The sequence below is a fragment of the Aedes albopictus genome, chromosome 2 (assembly GCF_035046485.1).
Source record: "Aedes albopictus strain Foshan chromosome 2, AalbF5, whole genome shotgun sequence".
NCBI classification, from domain to species: Eukaryota; Metazoa; Arthropoda; class Insecta; order Diptera; family Culicidae; genus Aedes; species Aedes albopictus.
Window position 1 is genome coordinate 250,298,660 of NC_085137.1, and position 21,835 is coordinate 250,320,494.

The 21,835-nt window shown below is 44.8% G+C and overlaps 1 protein-coding gene across 2 annotated transcripts in view; it reads right to left on the reverse strand.

The window, feature by feature from the left end:
* LOC109427861 (discoidin domain-containing receptor 2) overlaps positions 1-21,835 on the reverse strand; it is a 961,146-nt gene that overhangs the window by 410,938 nt on the left and 528,373 nt on the right. The gene's annotated exons all lie outside the window — the stretch shown is intronic.

Sequence of the window (21,835 nt, forward strand, 5' to 3'; positions counted from 1 at the left end):
TTGAATAGTGGTTGACGATGGTGAGTAATACCAGAGCAATTAAGGTGATCTCTTCCAAGTGGCAAACAACAGCAGCTCAGTATTGATTCTAGCATCCGTTGAAGTTCTTCACCGACAACTAGGCATCATTACCTTAACCCCACTTCAATAAACTGTTGACGGAAAATCTGCAAGTGAAATATGTACTGTAATATTTCAACCCCTGATTGCCACTCAAAGTTATCGATACGGCGTTGCATAGTTATCCCAAGTATCTACGTACCGAGCTGTGAGTCGTTAACTTGTTCGGCCTACGCTTGGCTCCTACCCATCCAGGCATCGAACATAACACCAACGACCACGGCAATCATCATCCAACCTGATGCAGCCTGATGAGAAAATTAATTTACTGCCCTTAAAGTCCGGGATCGTTTTGCTCAGCAAGCTGCACTCCGACATGTTTTACATGGACTTCTTGCTTCCTATGCCATGGAAGACGAAGGGCCTTCCAACCGACGACGACGACGATTCCGATATTAAAAGTGTGTAATTACAGAGCTCTTGTAAGTTTGAACCGAATCCCGAACCGAAGAGTCCGAGGTCAGCTGGGACCATGAACTGGCTGGCTGACTGCATCATCTTGTGTCTTGTTGTTTGGCCGGCCGGCCCAGATGGCAGAGAGTGGCGCAGGTATAGGGCACCATCATCGCCGCCGCCGTCATGGGAAAAGTGCAAGCCGTGCGTATTCTGAGAATTTCATATTTTCGACGTCGCTCGTTCCAGCTACGGCACACGTTTTAAAATTTATATTTATGTACCGCACCATAAATTTAATTTAATTTAAAGCTTGATGTGCAAGAAACGAGCCATCAAGGTGGCTGGTGAGGTTGAAGAGAGGGCTTGCAAGGGGGAAGGCACTGAGGATCTTGGAATCTGCCGAAGAAATAGTTTCGAAGCTGGAGCTCGAGAGGAACGTCTGCTTCTTGTTCTCGTCCTCCTGTGGCGTTATTGTCTTGGATGGATTAGCATTTCTTGAATACTGTTGGTGGCGGTGATGGTTGTTATTGTTGTTGAGTTTGTCGAGGAATGCTTCTATTTCTCGGTTTCAGGATTCTGGAGATCAGACGGAGCACGATGCTTTGAATGCCACACCGAAGTAAGTGAGGTATGCCACAGGCACAGACAAACAGTACAGTACGGTACATACAGATAGACAGACAGACAGATGGAAGAAGCTCTGGATTCTCATTCAAATGTTGTAAATTTAATTAAAAACTTGATGTGGAAAGTATATTAGAAATTGAATTTAAGCCGTTGCAGCACAAATTAATTTATAATGATTTCCCCTCGGTAGGGAAGCTCACATCAGCCAACAGCATTGGCGTAGTTGGCTGGGGCCAGGTGCAGATACATTACTTAAGCTTTTTGTTGTGTCTTCCAGGACAAATATGTGGTGGGTGGGCCCAATTTCCATTAGATAAAATGGCCTGTGGCGGGAGCCCATGGAGCAGTTAGTTTCACATTCATTTCAGTAGCGGATGATCATCGTTTTGCCGAGCAGGCTCACTTGCGAGTTTTAATCAGTTGCTCTTCTCCTAGATATCAGTTGGCACTGACCTTCTGCTGTCTGTAGTTAAATAGAATACATTTAGGCGTTGTGGATAGTGTAAGTGCATCAGTCAGTTGTAATCGTTCTTCTCGCTCCGCTATGATACCTTCTTCACAGTCTCTCCTTCGGTGTCCGTCTCGGTTTGTTGTCTTCCGTCGCGTTGGAGGCCGTTCTATATCCGATTCGCGATTTCGTCGAGCCTTTAGAAAGCACATGATTCCATGATTGCTCCCGGTGAGTCCGTTCCATTTATTTCGCATGTGATTAGCAGTAGCCATTTCCGTTCGTTGCTTGAATACCGTGATTTCGGGTGAAATTGATCACTTTTCGCAGTTTTTTGCGTCTTATTTTTGAATGTTTGTCGATATGGTTAAATTCAATGCTTTAAAACAAGTACGACCATGGTTTTCATCAGTCAACGAGGTTGAAACTTTTACAGCAAATCATTTTATTATAATAAATAATATTTTTCCTAAAAAATCAAAAATTTTACTTTCGGGGTGAAATTGATCAGTCAGTGAAATGCCTTTGTAAGTGCTGAAAATTATTTTTCCATCTGAATTAACCACCCTAGAATGCAGACAGCTTTGCAAAACTGTTACAAGTTTACTACATTTTTAATTATTTAAGTTTAAAGTTTAACAAATCGAAAGAAAACGCCTAAAAGTATGCAATTTCCTCACTAATTATGTGTATCCATATTGTACTTCCGAAAAAGTGCAACTTTATGCATAAATTACAATATATATAGAACTTTTGATGACGAAATCGGGTTTAGCGAATACTTGGCAGCTATGAACATTCATTTGAATATTCATTACATGTGCGATACAACTACGGTAACAAAAGTTTGGAAGTGTCTATGAAGATCGCCTAACACGCAGTTCCGGAAAATATTGAATTTAATACCGAAATATGTAACTAATTGGCTGTAAAACATGTTAACTCATCATTCAATAACCCTTGAGCAAGGTGATGGCCATTTTCCACAAATTGTTTTAAGTTAAAAGCGTTATTTTTAACAAATAAAAATGGACCTTTCGTCGATCAATTTCACCCCACTGATCAATTTCACCCGAAATCACGGTACCTGAGATGGTGAGATTTATTCGCGACTGCTGAACGAAGATTACATTGATTGTTAAAGGGTCATCGGAAACCTGGATAAACAGTTGAAATTGGGAAAGTACATTGACGAGTGTGCGGACTTGGAGCAACGATTCTTCAGCGTAAAGGGCTTCCTGTTCTCGAAACGCATAGCCGACGCAAACCAGTCACCCAAGAGCGCAGTTTGGGCACGAGTCATTTTTAATCCCACAAAGGTAGTGCCAGAAAATCATTGAAATCAGCGAAAATCAAAGCCAGCAAATATCCGACGGACATGGAACGCACTGCAGAAGATGTATAACAACCTGCCAACAGCCAAGTAGGGCTGTGAATCGCGACGATTACCATTTCGCGCCCTGTCCAAGCTGGAACTTGCCAGTCATAAACCTACTCTCCAGTAAGCTGGATCAAGCGACCTTCACGCCGGGGAGGACAAAACCAGCCTGAAGGAAAGTCGTGTAGTACGATGAACTGGTCGAATTTTTATACCAATGGGTACGGAATCTTCAGTTCGTAAGACCATACATTTTGCCTCGTAGAAAGTGGCTTGCAACCCGCAGAAAAGCTTCAAGTAGCAGGTGTCAGCCAACGCAACGCTGCAATTGTATCTTCTCCAAGCTATTCGTGTCCACTTTCATGTTCGGACAGTCATTCCTTGTAAACTTGTCCTGTGCTCGTTGAAAAAAGTGTCGGTAAGCATCGTGAGCTGGTTTCCCATGTTACCGAACGGTAACTTGATTATGTTTGGTGTGGAAGAATACGGATAAATAGTGTAAAGTACGAAAACGTTTAATTTAAATAAACTGATCGTGGTTGATTATCAGGTCATCGACAAGCTGGTAAACTTATACCTACGTGTGTCATAAATTTGCTTAACCCGTTAACGCCCAAGGTGTCTCACAATTTAAATCTTCAAATAAATTTGTTATCAAATGTCAAGTTCCAATAAAATAAGCATGATTTGATGAAAAAAATGGAAGTCTATGGTGTAGTTCCAAAAAAATTCTTCATTGTAGGTCCTCAATATCTGATAATTTTCTTGAGTTCTACTTCAGCACAACTTCTACGCTATCGTTATATTCTGATCCGTATAGATAAACTGCAGCTCTAAACAAGTGAGAGAGATGATAAACACTCAAAAAGAATAGAAAAAGGACTTATAAATTGGGGCAGAAATATAACTCGATAAACGCCTAAAAGTATGCAATGCATGGTTCTTGTAATTTCATGCATTTTCGACTGCAGTGTTCAACATTTCTCATTTTTTTTTTAACAAATCAAATAAAGAGAGCTCACTATGTGTGGCATAAGCAAACGTTAAAATACTTTAGAAGTTAGATTTTACACAGATAATTATTTCTAATAAAGTAATTGAGTTTTTCCTTCAGCACCCCACGAACTCTGTTTACGTACTCATCATACGTAAACTTTGCAGAAGTTTTTTTTTATATTTAAAAAAGAAAATCGTGTTAAGTAATGTTCCATTTAATTTGTCTCCTTTGACAGATACGTATTTCGACCTCAACTATATGGTCGTCTTCGGTGTCTCGTATTTACAGGCATTTACTAACACGCCCAGGTTCATCATCATTCAATGTTTTGATATAAAATTTCAACCAGATATACTCTACACCGCTTCTCCACTTATGTTTGTACTACTCCATGATTGTTTATTCGTGAACAATATGTTAATTTTATGGTGTTATTCTGGGCACTATCACAGTTACATCGAAAAGATAATGTGGAATTCCCGAATGAATCCCGGGAGGATATACAGAAGGAATTCTGAGAGTCATATTCATATCTGGTGGAGTTCTGACGGAATCTCAACTGAAAGCTTGGTAAGAATCCCTGAAATAATCACTGAAGAAATTGCTGTATAAATCCCGAGCGAGGATCCCGGCTTATAGAAAGAATTCCATTAGGATTCTCTGAATATGTTTCGACAGAACACTTTGAAAGTATACTAAAATGAATCTATGAAGTAATTCCAGAAGAAATCCGTGAAAGAATGCTGTGTAAAATTTCTGAAAGAATCCTTTCAGGATTTTCTAAAGCAATTCTGGCAGAAATCCCTGAAGTTATTCCTGAAGGAATCCCGTAAAGAATACCTGATGTATTCCTTAGAGAGATCATGACAGGAATGCCAGACAGAAGCTGAGCAGACATTCCTGCAAGAACCATAGAAGATGTCTATGATCTAGGGTTGCCTGAAAACAATCTCGGACGAAACATATATTTTTTTCATTTTTTTCGGGAGGGATCCCTTAAGGAATAACAGCAGGAATCATGGAAGGAATCTTTGAAGGAATTCCAGCACAAATCCCTGAAATAATGCAGAAAAGAATAACTAACAGAATCTTTTCAGGATTTTCCAAAACAACGACTGCAAAAAATCCTTGAAGAGAACTCCGGAGCAATCCATATAGCAATCTCGGAAGCAATATCTGAAGGAATCTCGGGAATAAACCTGAGAAGATTATCGAAAGAATGCCTGAAGAAATCTCAAAAAAGAACCTCAGCTCATCTAATCTCATCTCAATTCTTCACCCTATCTCTAGCCTCTATCTTACTGTCTTCTTTGCACTCTATTCCAACCCTCAATCCTACGCTCTATCATAACCTTCAACCCTACCATCTGTCCTACCCTCTAAACTATCCTCTACTATAACGACTGCCATATCCTTTACCGTACCCTCTAGTCTATATTGTGCTTAATCGTACCGTCTACCCTACTCTCTATCCTAACATTTTTCCTACCGTCAGTGGGGGTGTCATTGGGCCAAAATTGTATAATACATCTCTTTGTAGGTCGTCACAACAATATTTTAGCTCTTAATCAATGTTGTATTCGGTAGGCACGTTCATTTTTATACTATTTAGAATTATTTAAAGTGAAAATGTTTTAACTTCAATTTTGACAATGATATAGCTTAAATGAAATTGGCCCAATTCCACCCCTTCTAGGGGGTGACATTGGGCCAAACACTAAAATTCAAACAAAACAGTTCAATGTGAGATAATATCGCTTGAAAATCGAAACTATCAAATATATAGATACTTGCCTACAACCTCTCAGTGTCTAGTCCCTTCAAAATAACATCACAGACAAACAAACGTGACAATTTTACCACATTCATTGTAAACGATCAACGTTCCTACACAATATACCCGCTATCCCATAAATATAACTCCATCTAACATTCTCAAAAGACGAAAGTAATTTTTCTTTATCATCTGCCTAGCAACTGATATGCGTGAATTTTAATTTTGCATGAATCTAACATTTATTTCCAAAATTTAACACCGTATTATGCATAAAATAATGTGAATACTCTCAGTCGTTTTAATTCACATTTGTAAGGTTCTCGTACTGATTGCATTGCTTTTATATGGCCCAAAGTCACCCCCAAAACGAAGTATTTGTACTACAGCTTGAGTAAATAAGTTTTTCATGCAAAATAGCATACAAAACCAAGAAAATTAATTATACTTTCCAAAACAACTACCCAACACACCGAGAAAACAGTAATTCATTACATGTTCGGTTTTCAGCTGTTTTCTGCTGGGCATTTTAAAACAACGATATTGTACAGTACGCCTAATCATAAAATTCACATCAAGTTTTCTTAATAGAAAATTGACTAAATGTGACTTTTTTCTACATCGGATGGTCAACGCAAGTTATATTTACCATATACCATCCACTTTTTGATAATCACTTTGATAAATTTTAGCATTTTGAGCGAAACATCTTTCTTGATTTTTGGCCCAAAGTTACCCCCCAGGCCCAATGTCACCCCGACTGGCGGTACCCTCAAACCTACTCTCTATTCTACCCTTCTCCCTACCGTCTACCCTATCCTCTACCCTAACCTTCTACTCCAATCCCTCTACTCTAATATTTTCCTGAACCCTCTACCCGAACATCTGCTCCACCTTTTATCCTACCCGCTACCCTACCATCTACCCTTTAAATACGCATATTGCATGGTATTATAGCTCAAACTACCATTCTGTGGCCACTAACTTGGAAATGGTCCGCCATCTTGGGTTTCAAAATGGCGTCGGATATTCATTTTTGAGTTATATTCATGATGCCCGATCGATAGATACCCATATTGCATGGTTTTATAGCTCAAACTCTCATTCTGTGGCCGCCATCTTGGATATGGGCCGCCATCTTGGATTTCTAAACAGAGCCAAATATCGTTCTTTGACTTCTACTCATGAAGCCCGATCGATAGATACCCATATTGCATAGTATCATAGCTCAAACTACCATTCCGTGGCCGCCATCTTGGATATGGTCCGCCATCTTGAATTTCAAAATGGCGTAAAATATCGATTTTTACTTCTACTCATCATGCCCGATCGATCGATACCCATATTGCATGGTATCATAGCTCAAACTACCATTCCGTAGCCGCCATCTTGGATATGGTCCACCATCTTTAATTTCAAAATGGCGTAAAATATCGATTTTTGGCTTCTACTCATCAAGCCCGATCGATAGATACCCATATTGCATGGTATTGGATATGGTCCGCCATCTTTGATTTCAAAATGGCATCGGATATTCATTTTTGAGTTCTACTTGTGAAGCCCGATCGATAGATACCCATATTGCATAGTATCCGAAGCAGCATTGTCGTTAAAAAGCATATATTCTGGAGTTTTGACCGCCATCTTGGAACCTAAGTCGCCATCTTGAATTTAAATATCCTTGCTACCACCTCCACATCCTAAGGAATGTGTGATTAACAACTCTGCCGAAGAAATGAACTGCAAATTAATAAACATTGTCAAGATTCCAGGGAATCAATTTTTTTTCGCATTGGAAATGATGCTCACAGATCGTGACAATATGCATTCTTCGCAGCATCGTTTACGCCACCTAGTGTACCAGTCACATACTATATTGTCCACTATGAGCAAGGTATGGGTGTGGAGAACATCTTCTCTGAAGATAGTATTCTAAAATTTTGCATAATTCTGGAGATATTCACATCCAAAGGACTGTCCTATTTATAGGACGCTGGGCGTTCGGGGCATCTGTCCTATAAATAGGACGCTGGGCGGATATGGGTTAAGTGATCGAGTGCAGACCCAATTTGGTAGCGGCCGCGCCCATCATAGCTTTTCCCAGTAAACACGCGATCGCATATGATGTTGAATAGGATGCTAAATTGGATATCACACGCATATCACACTTTACTTGTTGTTCAATGGGAGCATGTACGCATATGGCCTCCACTTTAGCATCCTATTAAACATCATATGCGACTTTGTGTTTGTTTTCTTGTCTTTTCCAACAGCGCCAGTTGCTTCGCCGGAAGGCCCACTTTGCCTGGCAGCCCGAAAGTCCGCTAGATTCGCTAAACTCGGCAAGACTTCCCAGAATCCATTTCGTCCCGGAGAGCCCGCTTTGCCACCGGAAAGTCCGCTGCGCCGACAGATGCCCCGCTCCTTCGCCGGAAGGCAGCAGCGCTAATTGGAAATCTTTTTCTTCACCGCCAGAAGGCCGACTTTAACGCCGGAGGAACCGCTCCACCAAAGGATCCGCTTCGTCGATGGAGGTCCCACTCCGCCATCCAAAACTGTACCGGCCATTGATGCGCAAAGCCGTTTCGCCATCTCAAGATCGCCTGACAGCTCCTTCTCGCTCCTTAAGCTTAGTTTCTTGTTGCCAAGTAGAGCGCTCAAGTAAAATTCCACCTTATTCCGCAAGTAATTTTGACAACTGCTCCAGTGTATTAGGTCCTTCACACCCGCAAGTCGAAAGCAGCATTTTAAGGCCACCCCGGAAGCTAGACCAGCAGCCTGAGACTTTGGCCTGTCTCCGTCATAGACGGCGCATAGAACTCCCGGGATCAAATTGAGTTTTACTCGGAAGCAGCTGTGTTGGAACTGTCTCAGCTATGGTCACCAATGCAAGAAATGTGATTCCTAGTTCAGCAGCCGTACGCGTACGAGAAGCACCACTCCCTTGAGTACGATTCCACTCCAATGCAAATATTTGTTATTCCAGCCATCCAAACAAGCTCAGCCGATGCTCCAGTGGTCCAACAACCACGTCCATCCGTTTCTCATTTTGTGAATACTTCGGATTCCCGTCAAGACTTCGTCCGGCTACTCCTTGAAAGACACGATCCTGGTTGTACCACTCATAAGGGGCTGTCCATAAACCACGTGGTCATGAGGGGGGGGGGGAGTTCGGCCAATGACCATTTTGTATGGACAAATAAAATTTTTTATATGGACCAATGACCACGCGGGGGGGGGGGTTGAAAAGTCCCAAAAAAAATGACCACGTGGTTTATGGACAGCTCCTAAAGCAGAACATTTACTCCCTCTATTTGAGGTTCATGCGCGAATCATTGAATCATTGTGGCAGATGTGGAAGAGCTGTACTGGCAAGTCTTAGCATGTTTATCTGATGTCCAAGGTGCCTGGCCTCAAGAAAGCCGCAGTGACAAATCATAGTGCAGGTAACGCAGCTGAACCTGAACTACTGTAACGCAGCTCAGCAACTGCTTTGTCAGGAAGGGGGCCAGATATCGGCATCATAGCGAACTATACCAAGTACCCACCGGCAACGTCAATTGGGTCTCGGATGGGTCCCGAAAAATGGCGGCGATATGAACTACAGGTAAATAACCCGTCCAGGAGTTGGTGCCTACTACCTATGAGGGCTTCTTGGTCGCCAAAGTAAATGGAGCCTTCTTCTGTAGCTGTTATGCGCCTCCGTGGTGGTCGATCGAGTAGTTCACGCAGATGCTAGACTGCATGACGACCGTGCTAACAGGGCGGAGGCCGTTGGTAATAGCAGGTGACATTAATGCCTGGGCCCTGAAATGGGGAAGCCGTTTCACGAACCAGTGGGTTCAGATCCTGCTAGAGACACTGGCCATACTAGATGTCGACCTGGTTAACGTCGGTACCAAGAGTATCTTTAGTCGGAACGATGCGGAGTCGATTAATGGCGTTACTTTTTGTAGTTCTGACCTAACAAGTAGTTCGAACTGGAGAGTAAGCGACAGCTACACTCACAACGAACACCTGGCGGTTCGCTACAGCCGCGTTTCCCAAACTCTGTTTTTGCGCCGCACCAGTGTCTTGCAAGCTCGCTTAAACGAGTTGAGAAAAGCGAGCCTGCGACACGTTGGTGCGCTGCGAAAATCGAGTGTGGGAAGCGCTGCGTTACAGTATACACTACAACAACAGATTGCCACGGAATGGTATTTCGCTGCCATAGAAACAGTTATGGAAAATTTCCACGTCGACGATATTCTGTGTGCCGTACCGGACGTGGAGCTCGCTGTAGCTCTCCAACAGCTTGCCAATGCTATGCTTGGATCCACTACACTGGGTTCACCTTGAAGAAATCAAAGTCGAACGCTCATAAAGTGCTACAGGATGTTCCACCGGAACCGTTTCACGACGTGCTGCATTAGCAGGTAATCTTCACGCTCGGTCTTCCGTGGGACCCCAAGGCCGACAACCTCTGATTCAAGGTAAAACTACCACTCCATGCTGGTAGCCTAACCAAGCGCAAAGTGATATCATACATCGCTAAGATCTTTGACCCTCTGGGCCTGCTTGGTCCGGTTATCGCGAAAGCAAATCATACAGCGTCTACAAGCGCTAAGGCAGGACAATAGTGTCTACTATAAGTACGATGTTTCATTGCCAGAAAAACCTCAGCACGAGTCGAAGCTGCTCCACACTACTATTCTCTCCGAGGCTAGAGTTTCTCGTCTGGTGATTTCTACTGATATCGTTAGTCTTCTCCATTGTGGCTCTACGTTCCCACTGGAACTTGGCCTACCTCTCATAAACTTTTTTTCTTTGAGCGCTTCTTTTGCATGAATGTGTATATTGTGAGGCAAATACAATGATACACTATGCCCAGGGAAGCCGAAAAAAGTTCTCGACGCGAACGAGAATTGAACCCACATTCTCCGGATTGGCCATCCATAGCCTTCACCATTAGGCTTACTGGAGATCCTGTCAGTATTCAGCTCTTTTTCCTCGTCGATGCATCCTTCTTGCGTATGCATAGTCTGCTGCTTTGTTTGCATGGAGTCGGCGGATGGTGGACTTTGCCCTACTGACGTCGGAGTCGAAGGTTTCTCCGCTGTGTTCAAACCATTCCATCGCCAGTTCAGAACTATGTGCCGCAATTATAGCAACGCAAATCTGTAAGAAGTTCGAAACAACTCTGAAGATACTCCTGCTGACTATTTCTTGTAAGATTCCTGTACCGTGCTTCAATGGCTGCGCGCTTCTCCAACCCGCCGCAGCGCTGGATGATATTTGTCTTTAAGCGGATGTCCCAGATCCAGAACACCGGAGGCACATCGCTGGTTTCGAGAAACCTGCAGACAAGCCCGTGCACAAGGGTTTAAATCCCTTCTATTGCCGATGTTCCATACACTGTGCCCCTCCGTCCTTTGCCAAAAATAATATACACCCCTCCCTTGTCGTGGGCCTGCCTGCAGCAGACATCCTGAATTCCTCTCGCTTGTGGCATGGATCATCCTGGCTCTCTCTAGCTGCGGACTGCTGGCTTAGGACCATCACCGACCAAGTATACTTCCCCGCGACGTCCGAGGTAGGTCACACAATTCCAATTGTGGCGATGACCGCCACACCGTAATGTGAGACATGTCCCTCAAAATGAAGACTTTTGTTCATAACTGATATCAATACAAGTTTTAAACTATAAACACCAAGATCTTATTGTTCAGTGATTTGGAAAATTGGATTCCTTGGTCCAAGGACCTTGGACATAGAGTGTATTCATGCTTGTTCACGATGTACACATGCGTAAATAGAAAATTAGTCAAATAAAAATCAGAGGAAACTAGTGTGGAAATGTTCTACAAACGCTAGAAGTGGCATACTGTACATGAAACACTGGGAAGAAGAAACAAAACATGCACTTCAAAGATTCCCTCACTACGCCAATGCTTAAAATCATGATTTATTCAGTAACTTCTGGAATCGCCTTGCCGACGACGACCGCGGATTGTTTTCCCTCGATTCTTTAAGACGCCTCCGGGCGGAAACTGTACCAGCAGCAGCAGCAGCAGCCAAAAGTTCCTTTCTCCGACTCAATTATAACTAAACTCACTTCCCTCGAACCCGGAAGCCCAGTCACGCCGGCAACGACGAAAACGACCGGCACGGCACGAGGCGACAATAAGGGGGTGAACCGATCGGAGTAACTTTCATTGGAACTCCATCAGGGCACCCTCTCGTCGTGGCGACGGCGGTGGCACCCAGCTCTTTTCCGGGGGATTTCAATCACTCTGCGTCAGCTGGTCTTTGGCGAGGACAGCGAACCGCGCCTCGTTGATACCCCAACAACCGATTGCCGTCAACCATGTAAAGAATTCCAAATTCGATAAGCGCTTCGCCAAAACGAGTGCTATTAAACTAATTCACTTTGGCTCGGGAAAAGAATCCGTTCCCATGGATGGGGTAGGGCAGCGCAGCGAGGCGGAAGCCAATGTCGGTTCTTTGATGGACTCTCGCTGGGTGTCGATAAAGTTAGTGTGCTTGCGACGATGGGGAGACCGATGACGACGATGGCGACGACAAGCAGCCAAGAAGTTCGAAATGCAGAAGTGGACACAAAAGTTGTTGGTCCGCTTTGATGGATGGAAACTTGAAGCGATCCGCAACAAAGAGGAAGTTTGCGTTGCCTTCTCAGTGTATGTGTGTGTGTGTGGTGGTAGTGGTGATGAGGTCCCAACTGGCGGAAGATGGGTAAATTAAGTGAGTAAACTCACACTAGATTGATGCGCATGAGCATGAGCATGAGCATAGATGACCGCACAATTCGTAGTTGCTACTCCGTGATTGACCAGAGCAATCGAAATTGCACAAGGAACCAATGAATAGGGCTTGGGACTAGCTTACTATTCTCAATGTACACAGGTCGAGAGCTCTCAACTTTAATAAGGTCAATAACGGCGCCGGCCACGTCCTTACGGTCATCGAGGATGGAAGGGAATGTTAGTAAGACAAACGTTGTTAAAAAGACCGCGAATCGCTGCATCTCCACGTTTGTCTCAGGAAGGAATTTTTTGTTAGTAGGGTAAGGTACATTGTCAGTCCGGGAGTCACCTATGGTTGGTGATATGATTTGACAATGGATCAATATACACAAACCGCCGTTAACAACCGACCACTTTTCGACGCAAGAACTAGCCAAAAAGAAAATTCTATCGCGCGTCTCCACTCCACTAGGGAGCAGAAACCTTTAGTCTATTCCACACAGAAATACACTGAACGCGACTGACTTGTCGGCGCCCGGATTTTTTCTCGACCGGCGAACCCGAACTAACATTTTTTACTCTTTTGTGTAAATGCAAAAAATGAAAGAAAATATTTATTATCAACTAAAAGTGTATTGGAAACTAGCGCCGAAGGGAAGCGAAAAATTCGGAACCGACTCAACCACGGCGCGCGCACACTCGTCCCGTGGTCGGAGCCCTGCAGAGAGAAAAGAAAAAAAAAATCGCAAAAATCTAGCAAAGCGAGCGCGCGAAACTTTGCTGCTGCCGAACTACCGCACACTACTGACTGCTTGGCTTCCCGTCGTCGATGCCCCGCAGAGAAGAAAAACAAATCGCAAAAATCTAGCAAAGCGAGCGCGCGAAGCTTTGCTGCTGCCGAACTACCGCACACTACTGACTGCTTGGCTTCCCGTCGTCGATGCCCCGCAGAGAAGAAAAACAAATCGCAAAAATCTAGCAAAGCGAGCGCGCGAAGCTTTGCTGCTGCCGAACTACCGCACACTGACACTACTGACTGCTTGGCGTCCCGTCGTCGGTGCCCCGCAGAGAAGAAAAACAAATCGCAAAAATCTAGCAAAGCGAGCGCGCGAAGCTTTGCTGCTGCCGAACTACCGCACACTACTGACTGCTTGGCTTCCCGTCGTCGATGCCCCGCAGAGAAGAAAAACAAATCGCAAAAATCTAGCAAAGCGAGCGCGCGAAGCTTTGCTGCTGCCGAACTACCGCACACTGACACTACTGACTGCTTGGCGTCCCGTCGTCGGTGCCCCGCAGAGAAGAAAAACAAATCGCAAAAATCTAGCAAAGCGAGCGCGCGAAGCTTTGCTGCTGCCGAACTACCGCACACTACTGACTGCTTGGCTTCCCGTCGTCGATGCCCCGCAGAGAAGAAAAACAAATCGCAAAAATCTAGCAAAGCGAGCGCGCGAAGCTTTGCTGCTGCCGAACTACCGCACACTACTCAGTAAACTCACACTAGATTGATGCGACGGAAAATGTATCCAGTTGGTGTGTGGGCTTCGGAAGTTGAGTTTTGGTTGGGTAAGGGAAAGGGAGTGGAAGAAGGAGTTTGAACTAGTTTTCGTGGTGAATGGGTCAGCTTTGAAACCAATGCCATTTTATTATCTTCTCAATATTAGGTGATACTGCAAAACTTGGTAATCATTATGAAGCAATAAGCTTCTTATCGATATGAGACCTAAGCTTCAATTCAACCACGTTCTGATTAATGGATGGCACTTTTCCGATATAACGATATAGAAATGCGGAAGAATTGCAATGCGTCCCTCAGAGGCTTCTACAACAAAAGTAAAAACCAGTACTGTTCTCTCCTCGACCCACTAAACACATTCCTATGGTCACCAAACCCTACGTCTCTTCAATACCACCAATAAGTCATTACTTTAGAGAAGGGTTAGCTGCGTAGCCTGCAGCAACGAATATCGATGACTCATTTTGGAAAGTCCATCAAGATAGCATGCTGGCTCTTAACCAGTTTTCCGAGTGGTCCTCACCTCTTCATTTTTCCTCGGAAGGCGGACAGGGCAACCGCCACGCCCTCGCCCAACTGTTTTGCAAGCATCAAGAACTGATGCTTACGTGCAACACGACCTGACCTGCTTAAGGCGAGAGCATCACTACCATTCAGGCCCTATTAGCTGCACCAGAAGGTTGCTAACAGTAGGGCCTCCATCTGCCCGATCATTACCGAGGACTCCTTTCCAACCGTGGACTCGGATTCAACTCAGTAGACCGACGCCACGACAGCACTTAATCGCTGTAGTGGTCGATTTCGACCGCAGGTCACCGGTATGACCTATGACTAAACAAGATTTTCCGGGGTTGTGTCCTCCCCGCATGTGGCAAGCATGCGGTCATCACGCCCAAGTGTTTGACGGAGCGCTTTGACAGGATTGTGCACTCACTTACATTGATCTCCGCCTGCTGCTCCAACTTCCGGTTGTTAACCACCGTCTCCTCAGTCTTGTGGTGAGCCAGCTCCAGTTTCCTGGACCGCATCCACGCCTCCACAACCTTGATCGAGCCTTCTGCTCCTCGATCGTTTCACCGTAGACTTCGAGCGTAATGTCGTCGGCAAATCCGACAATCTCCACTTCCACTGGGTACTCTAACCTCAACACCTCGTCGTGCATGACATTCCATAACACTGGACCCAGGATGGAACCTTGCGGGACTCCTGGGGTGAAAGCACTTCCGACCCACCTCCCAAACTAGTACTCGATCCTGAAAGTAACTATCGAGAATCTTGTACAGGTGCCCCGGTGGCCAAGACGCAAGAGCGCATCGGCAATAGCAGACCAGCTGGCGCTATTAAACTCATTTCTTACATCCAGAGTCACTACCGCACAGAAACGAATTCTCCTCCTCTTAGGCTCGAGTGCTTTCTCGGCGATTTTTGTAATCGACAAGACCTGGACCTTACCTACGCTAAGGGACTTTGCTATACCCGCAAGTTCCACATCGGTGACCCTCTCCTCATTGCCAGGATCTGACCCCGCTGCTTCGTGAAAGAGCTTCCCCATTCCACGGCACATGCATTGCAGTTACCTGCTATTACAACTGGCCTTCGCCCAGTCAGCACAGTCGTCGTACAGACCATCATCTGCGTGAACTACACGATCGACTCGTGTCCTGACTCCAGACATCTGACACCTGCTGGACAGTCGCTGCAATTCCCTCGGAGCTACAGTGGAATTTGCGTTTGGAAACGAGGAATGGCTCATCTGGAAGCAATATGAAGGTGTTCCCATGGTTAGGTTTCGATTGCGCAGGGTCTACTTGGTGGTGCCAATGCGGAATCGACTTCGTAACTATTGTGATATCAGTGGTGTGGCGGGAAGCTGGCGTGATGACAGAAGGAGAGACGAGGCCACATGGGTATCTGACAGTTGGACAGCGGCCAACCAGAGTGATTCCTTGAAAATTAAGTCTGATGCTGCAAGTCGTGTGGCACCTTCACTTGTTCATACCTACTAGCAATACCTTGCGGTGGTTCTGGAAAGACGAAAGGTATGCGTACAAGTGTTCTGGCTTCAAATACCTCGGGATGGTAGTTCCTTGGCACAAAGAAAACAATACACCAGCATTTACACCTACCATATGATTCCAAGCCATATCATAGCAAGGTCTAATTATCTTGTTTTTTCTCCTTCTCACAAAGACCCATTCAACTTGAACTTCAACTTCATCAGACAAATGCACCCGGAAGCACCCGTTCTCGCAATGGGCTGTCGAATGGGTTAATTGCTTGGTAGCTGTTGTTCCGTCCAACTGACGCCGAGCCGCCATCATGTGGGTGGAAAGCACTTGTTTTCGTTCTGAAGCGGTTAAATTATAACTCCCCGAGCCCCGAATCCACCCAGCCCAACCCAACTCCACATCGTTCAACCCTGGGTTTCGACACGCGATGCAGACTGCGGTGGGATTTCGCCTGCATGCACTTCCGGCTATGTTGACGGACGGACGGACGGACAAACGGCGCTCAACAAAGCCCCGACTTGGGTTCAAGTGGTCTTTTGTGGCTGGGTGTGTGCTCGTGTGCGCCGGATGCAAAGAATGTGCATATTTTGTGTCGGCGAACAACTTATTTCTGCTCTAGTTCTGGGGAGTTCTAGGAAAAAATCCATCCTTGCCGTTCATCACACCGACGACGATGATGCCCCGGAATGCTTAGCTCTATGCTAAAATGCTGAAATGTGTGCCACATGGTTGGCGGAATTTTGCGAGCGCGCCAGGATGTGAGTGTTCATGAAAATTGTTTATGAATTTATGAAAAGTGAAAAGCACCATGCTTCAAAAGAATCTGGGCTCTTTGCGAGAATGGGGAGGTGAGGTGGATTCCAGCGTGCTCTCTAAAATAGGAAGTATTTCAAGCAAATTCTGCTGAATCGGGCGGGGTTGCAGTCCTGTAGTGCAGAGTGCGGTATGGACCGAAATTAAGGGCATCATGTTGCGAGCGGAGCATGGTGAAAACAATAAGGGAAATTAAGCATATTTCCGAAATTGGTTTTCTCCTGCTGTCAGCTCGGCCATTGTGTAGCGTAGTTACACAATCAGTGCTGGCTTAGCCTTTTCAGGGCCAAACAGGATGTTCGGTTAGAAAGGAAAGTTTGGTTTTGTAGTTTAATAGAACAGAATTTGTTGAAATTATCAAACTCTTCTGAAGTCCAAAATCCAATAATTTGTACGCACCCTGTACTTCGAAAATTTGAGTGTTGAACCGCGTCCTCGAGCAAAACAACGAACGAAGACATGATTTCGATGGAAGCGAAGGCCGGAGCGCCCTTTCGAGGTGAGAGCATTTTGCAGCTGACAAAGATCGTTTTCCGACCAGACAGCCAGAAGCAGCACTCTATCTGGCAGCTAGCTACTAGAGCTGTAGCTACCGACCACATAAAAGGCCGTCGTCCTTCGATTTTCGTGAAGGGTTCTGGCTGGCCAGCTATAGCTAGTCACCGGATGCATCCTCCGTCTAATGATGGTGTGAAGTGAACCTACCACCAACACTGCCAAGCGAAAGTAGAAATTTCTTGCTGTTTTAGCAGTTCCTTCTATATCAAGTGCCAGACACGAAACTTAGTGTTGCACCAGTGTGGAAGGGAGAGTACGTGGAGGGAGCCGATCTTTTCCCTGCAATCACTTGCTTGTGAGTGTATACTTGGGTATTTTGGAACGCTGGCGCTGACTGACCACTCGGTATGAAGAAGGAAGAATGGTTGCATGTTTTTGGCTCTTGGCGATAAAGAGTGATGGGAACCCGGACTGGGGTGGAGTGAAACTTAATTTAGTTTGAAATGGAATGCATTTTGGTGGAGCATGTAGGAAACAAATGGTATGATCTGCGATGATTGGATGAAGTACGAGTAGTGGTAAACACCATGTCATGTAAACTCGCCTTTTATCCCGTACGTAGTTTGACTTCAGTCAGAATGGTAACGTAATAAGGTATCGAATTGAATATAATGAAGATGACTTATTTAAAGCTGCCCGGAAACCGTGACGTTGTTGGATTTATGTTCGCTTCGTTTGTGGGATAGTCATGGGTTTGAATTCCAGTTCAGGTAATATGTTTATTATTAGTATTAGTATTAAGGTACGTATGTTTTTTGTTCAGTCGTATAAAGAGAAAAAGTGACATGTTTAACATAACTGCATATAATTTTTGATAGGTGAAAAGGACATCTTCAATTGTTTGACATATTGTGTCAAAATGTCTAAGCTTTGGTGTCAAATGGATTTTAATAGTGGAGGTGGTGTTTTTATGGAACGCCCAAGCTTACCTTCCTAACTTAAAACATAAAGTATTCAAATACTCTTAGTCTTCTGAGAACCTGATTGAGGGCAAAAGAAACAACATGACATTGACATTTTCCACTTGACATTGTCGTTTTCTAATGTGTTAAAAATTGCACCCCTCAAATTGTCCAACAACTTATATGATACTGTTCACGATTTGAACAACAATGTCTGCAAATTGCCCCCCATCGCCACCCCTTTAAGCATCCCCATCGCCCCACTGACTGACTGCATGCTTCTGTTTGTATGTTTGTTCAACAAAAGCCAACTCGCTTCCAACACATCCGAAAGCACAATATTTTCAAACAGCATCATAATTGCAAAAAAAAAAATTGTATACCTACTGCTGCTGTTGTTGTTGTTGTTGTTGCAGGATACGAGAAACATCGTCGGCCTTCCTTCCGTATTCGTCCCACCACCACTCAAAAACGCAGAGCGAGCTCCCTCGGTGAACCCTAGTGGAGCTGCATCCGGCATATGTACAGTGCTTCCGTAGATAAACCCCAGCTCAAATACACCGACCCACAAACATACACACACCCTCCCCAACGTCGACAGTGACTCACATCCTACTGTATGTACCTATCTCTAACACTAACGTGGATGTCAAAGTGCACCACCGACATGAGGCTCATCAGCAGCCGTACCATTCGTTCGAGACGGGCCGGGATAGGGGTGGTGCACCGGAGATGTTCAGGAAATGGAGAAAGCTGATGTTTGGGGATTTATTGAGGCCTTGCCACGTCGTAGTGTGGTCAGCGTTTGGGAGATTTTTTGTGGACCTACGTTGAGGCTGAATGGTTTTATTTTCTGATTTTTGATAAGAGATGTGAATGTTGTTGAGTTGGGGAACATCCATAAATAATGTAGCATTTTCTGCAAAATGTTGACACCTGTTTCTCCCTTTGTAGCCTATTTTCCCAAGCCTAAAACATTCATTCATTTCATTTATTTACCCTAATAAAAATGTATCATACAACGAAGATAACACTAATAATAGTATGATTCTGTGTATCATCATCATGATAGCCCGAAAGGGTTGTTAAGCACGTTGTATCATATTTTTTTATTAGGGTAGCATAACATTTAAATCATAAGAAAACTGAATCAGCAATTTTTCGTCATAACACTCGGTTCGAGGCTGCAGTCCTCTATCCTCAGCCGCTTCCCACACTTGCCAGATCGATCTGTCTGGGCCCATCTTGATGCGTTCAGCTCCGATATCATACCAGCTGACTTATTGTTCGATGCTGTACTGACGTAGCCATTTCTCTCGCCGGATCCTCAATGTCTGCGTTCTCTGTACCATTCAGGTGCTCGTCGAATTGCTGCTTTTACCTTTCGATCACCCCACGTGCGTCAGTCAAGGTTCAGGTCTGCAAAATATCAGTGTCAGTGCCTGTTTTTCAGCCGAAAATGAATGACTGCGGTGGTCGTTTTCAGTTCCTCGTTGTGAGAACTGACAGAGCCCGAGAGCTCCATTCGTGAGCGACTCAACAAGGTCAATTCCCAAACATCCACACACTACTCATGCTGACAGGCCATTCGTTTCAAGCGGTGGCTTGTGAGAGTGAGTGCCCTAGGGTAACCTGGGGTAATACGCAGCCCCGGGGGCAAAACGCCCTCACGCTATTTCATTATATAAATGAAGTTCCATTTGATGCAAGCAAACTAGACGTAAAACTGAGCCGGACAAGCCCAAGAATGCAAAGAATATTCGAATGAAAGGCGTGGAAAATGATGATTTTCCACATTTTGAAAGATTGCAACTTATGCAATTGCGCGCTGATTATATGAAATCAACCTATTAACTACCATCCGCCTCCTACTCCCTCCATATGATTCCCTAAATAGTCTGATGGAGCCGCCTGGTATTTCATTAGAATTCAAAGCAGAAAATACCAGAGGTCGTATTGCCCCACCTTGGTGCGATTTGTCCCAAATTGTTTTTCAGAACCCAAAACGTAACACTTTTTTAAATTGCTAATTTGGTGAATGGAAATTTAGCCCTGTCAGCTCTCGCTTTCAGCACGGTGCATGCGAGTGTGAGTACCTATTTCATTTCTCTCCCGTGTTGCTGATCGGAAAGCAACAATGACAGGAAAACCAAAACGGAGAAAATGAAAAAAAGCAAAATATCGCTATCATAAAGGCCTGTCGCAAAACTGCAGCACTGGTCAAGATGCTTGCGTCCTTATCCCTGCAACTTCCGTATTTCTTGTGAGCGGCACAGCAGTTCCATTTCTTCACATTCCGCTTCTTCCAGGGGACGCTCTTTCCCCCGTAAGATACGGGTCTGCCGTTTCCGCGTTCTTATATTTCGCTCCACGATGTGCCGGGTCCCGTGCTGCAGCATGACCGCCGGCATGCTCTCCACCAAATTCTCTACACTCATCGTCGAACCAATCGTTCCTTCGGCTCCGTTCCTCATACCCAACGTTGGTCTCAGCTGTGATGTTGATTGCTGCTTTTATCGTACTTCAACCGTCCTCGAGAGGGGTTTCATTGAACTCGTCCTCGTCTAGCAAAGCTGCTTCGAGAATCTGCGCGTATGTGACGGCGACATCCGGTTGCTTCAGTAGCTTCAGATTATACCGAGGCGGTACCGTAATTGTCGGTCTAAATTCCGCCTCCTGACCTACCTGAGCGTTTAAGTCTCCTATGATGATCTCGACGTCGTGTTTTGGACAGCTGTCGTACTTGCGTTCGAACTGTGCGTAGAAACCGTCCTTGTCATCATCAGTGCTTCCGGAGTGTCGGCTGTGCACGTTTATTATGCTAAAGTTGAAGAACCGACCCTTGACCCTCAACTTAAACATTCTTACGAGGACTAAGGTCGGCATCGCCTTCCGTCCCATAAGATCGTAGCGAGACTTCGAAGTACGCTCCCGACCTCTATCTAGCTTAGACAATTTACCGGATGGGTTTGGGATAGCGTTGGGCAATTTTGAATCGATATTCGCAACATCGATGTTTTTGTTCCGATTCATCGATTTTTTTTTTTTTTTTTTTTTTAATTGTGGCGGGCTTGGTGGTCTAGTGGCTACCGCTTCTGATTAATATGCAGAAGGTCCTGGGTTCAATCCCTGGCCCGTCCCTTTCCTCCTACTTTGTATCTTTCTATATACTTTCTCTCTGCTCTCTACATATACAACTCATGTATATAAACATGTTCATAGCCGTCGCTAGAACAGAAACGGGTTGAAAAAGCCGTTTCCCTTCCTTCCCAAAAACTTTCACAGCACAGTGTCACAATCCTATTAGAAATCGCCTACAAGTTATGCAATCAAGCGAACTGTGCCGCACATCTTCAAAATAATAAAAAAAACCTTCCCCTGGTATCCACACACCAATGTGTGAACCATCTGCCAACCAATTCCCACCAACACTCCAACATCCGCATGAGTTTGTGCTGGCGCAGAGGTATATTCGGCCAGATGTGGATACAAACGATTGCAATCATCACTTCCTTACCCCTTCCCCACATTGACCTGCAACCTGACGTGGCAGGCGC